Raw genomic sequence first — 2676 nt, forward strand, 5'->3', positions numbered from 1 at the left:
CTATCCTCTACTAAACTAATAACGAGTTATTATGATAAATAGTTTCTGTCCTATACTAAACTAATAACGAGTTATTATGATAAATAATTTCTGTCCTATACTAAACTAATAACGAGTTATTATGATAAATAGTTTCCATCCTCTACTAAACTAATAACGAGTTATTATGATAAATAGTTTCTGTCCTATACTAAACTAATAACAAGTTATTATGATAAATAATTTCTATCCTCTACTAAACTAATAACGAGTTATTATGATGAATAGTTTCTGTCCTATACTAAACTAATAACAAGTTATTATGATAAATAATTTCTATCCTCTACTAAACTAATAACGAGTTATTATGATGAATAGTTTCTGTCCTATACTAAACTAATAACGAGTTATTATGATAAATAATTTCTGTCCTATACTAAACTAATAACGAGTTATTATGATAAATAGTTTCCATCCTCTACTAAACTAATAACGAGTTATTATGTTAAATAATTTCTGTCCTATACTAAACTACTAACGTGTTATTATGATAAATAGTTTCTGTCCTATACTAAACTAATAACGAGTTATTATGATAAATAATTTTTATCGTATAATAAATTAATAACAAATTAATATAAGATCTCTGTCAGTGAGAAACCCAACCTTGGGGCTGCCGTGCGCATTTTTTAAAAAAGTTTAAAAAATAAACGGGGAAAGTGTGCAATAGATGCGGAATGGTCTAAAAAGGCGAGAGCAGCTTTCAGAATTTAAATATACTTTTTGGCTCCCTGAGAAACAGGCGAAAACGATCGCTACTTCCTGACTTCCCAGAAAATCAAAGGAAAGATTTGGAATACTTTAATTTTAGAAAATATTACAGTTATTTTGGTTTATATTATGTTATTAATAAATTTCAATACATAATTAGTGAGAATAAATATGTTTCTAGTACGTCTTAAATCACAATGTCTTGTAACGAAATCCTCTGTTCAGCACACCTTTCCATAATAACATCTTGCTCTGCCTCTTCCTTCTAACTTTTACTGCCTTTTGGATCTTTTCCACTACTACACATCTACATTGGGGATAACATGGCAATGTTTTGCTGTACATATAGCTGGAGGATCACAATGTAAACACATTTTATAGCTGTTGCAGTTTCCTTTGTTTTTTGTATTTAAGTTGTTCACATGGTCTTGGTCATACTTGCGCCGTGCAAAAATGTAACACTGATTTCGAAACAGCTTTTTCTTTTTTTTTTTTTTACATACGGAAGTGTTATTCGATTTTTATGGTCTTTTTCCGCGCCAAAAATGATTCTCAATTTTTTTCCGGCAAAAAAGCTGTAATTTGGGGTTTCTGACTGACGCGGGTCATAATAAAATGATGGTCATTTCTATCCTATACTGCCCCCTAGTGGCATATTGATATGTCTGCGGACTTATACTGCTAGAAATCGGGTTTCAATATCCGTGATGGGCAGAGAACAGATAGCCCTTTGTGTAGCTTTGTGCTAACAAACAACAACAACTGTTCTATACTAAACGAATAACAAGTTAATATGATAAAATGATGGGTATTCCTATCCTATACTAAACTAATATCGAGTTAATATAATAAAATAATGGGAGTTTCTATCTGATTCTAAGTTAATATCGAGTTATAATAATAAAATGATGGGCATTTCTATCTTATACTTAATGATTTAAAACAATTTAAAATATTGTAATGGTTGTAATTTGTATACTAATATAATAATGTATTAGTATAATAAAATGAAAGAAACTGCTGACCTATACTGAGCTAATAACGACGTATACTAAGATAATAATGTATTAGTATAATAAAATGAAAGAAACTGCTGACCTATACTGAGCTAATAACAACTTAGTACACTTAGTAACAATTTGAATATTAGCTAATAATGACACCAAAACACTGTACTTCCTAACAACATGAATATTAGCTACTAATAGGATTTAAACGCTTAGTAACAAAATGAATACAAGCGACTAATGGAATCAAAACACACTACACTTAGTAACAACATGAGTACTAGCTAATCATGGGATTTAACACTACACTCAGAAACAACGTCAATATTAGGTGCTAATGGGATCAAAACACTACACTTAGTAACAACATGAATACCAACTACTAATATGATCAAACACTACACTTAGTAACAACGTCAATACTAGGTATTAATGTGATCAAACACTACACTTAGTAACAATATGAATACTAGGTGCTAATGGGATCAAAACATTACACTTAGTAACAATATGTATACTAGGTATTAATGTGATCAAACACTACACTTAGTAACAACGTCAATACCAGGTACTAAGTATTTGCCCATTTATTACACTGCCATTACTATTAGCATCAGGACATTTCAGCTAACAACAACACACGACGGAAATTGAGGGTCCCATAGTTGTACAGTAGTAATAACATTAATATACAACAGTTAAACTGAGGGCACCAGAGTTTTACGTTAGTAACAACATAAATGTACAACAATTAAACTGAGGGCACCAGAGTTTTACATTAGTAACAACATAAATGTACAACAATTAAAGTGAGGGCACCAGAGTTTTACATTAGTAACAACATAAATGTACAACAATTAAAGTGGGACACCAGAGTTTTACATTAGTAACAACATAAATGTACAACAATTAACGTGAG

This window comes from Limulus polyphemus, unplaced genomic scaffold, assembly GCF_000517525.1.
Source record: "Limulus polyphemus unplaced genomic scaffold, Limulus_polyphemus-2.1.2 Scaffold1127, whole genome shotgun sequence".
Taxonomy (NCBI): Eukaryota; Metazoa; Arthropoda; class Merostomata; order Xiphosura; family Limulidae; genus Limulus; species Limulus polyphemus.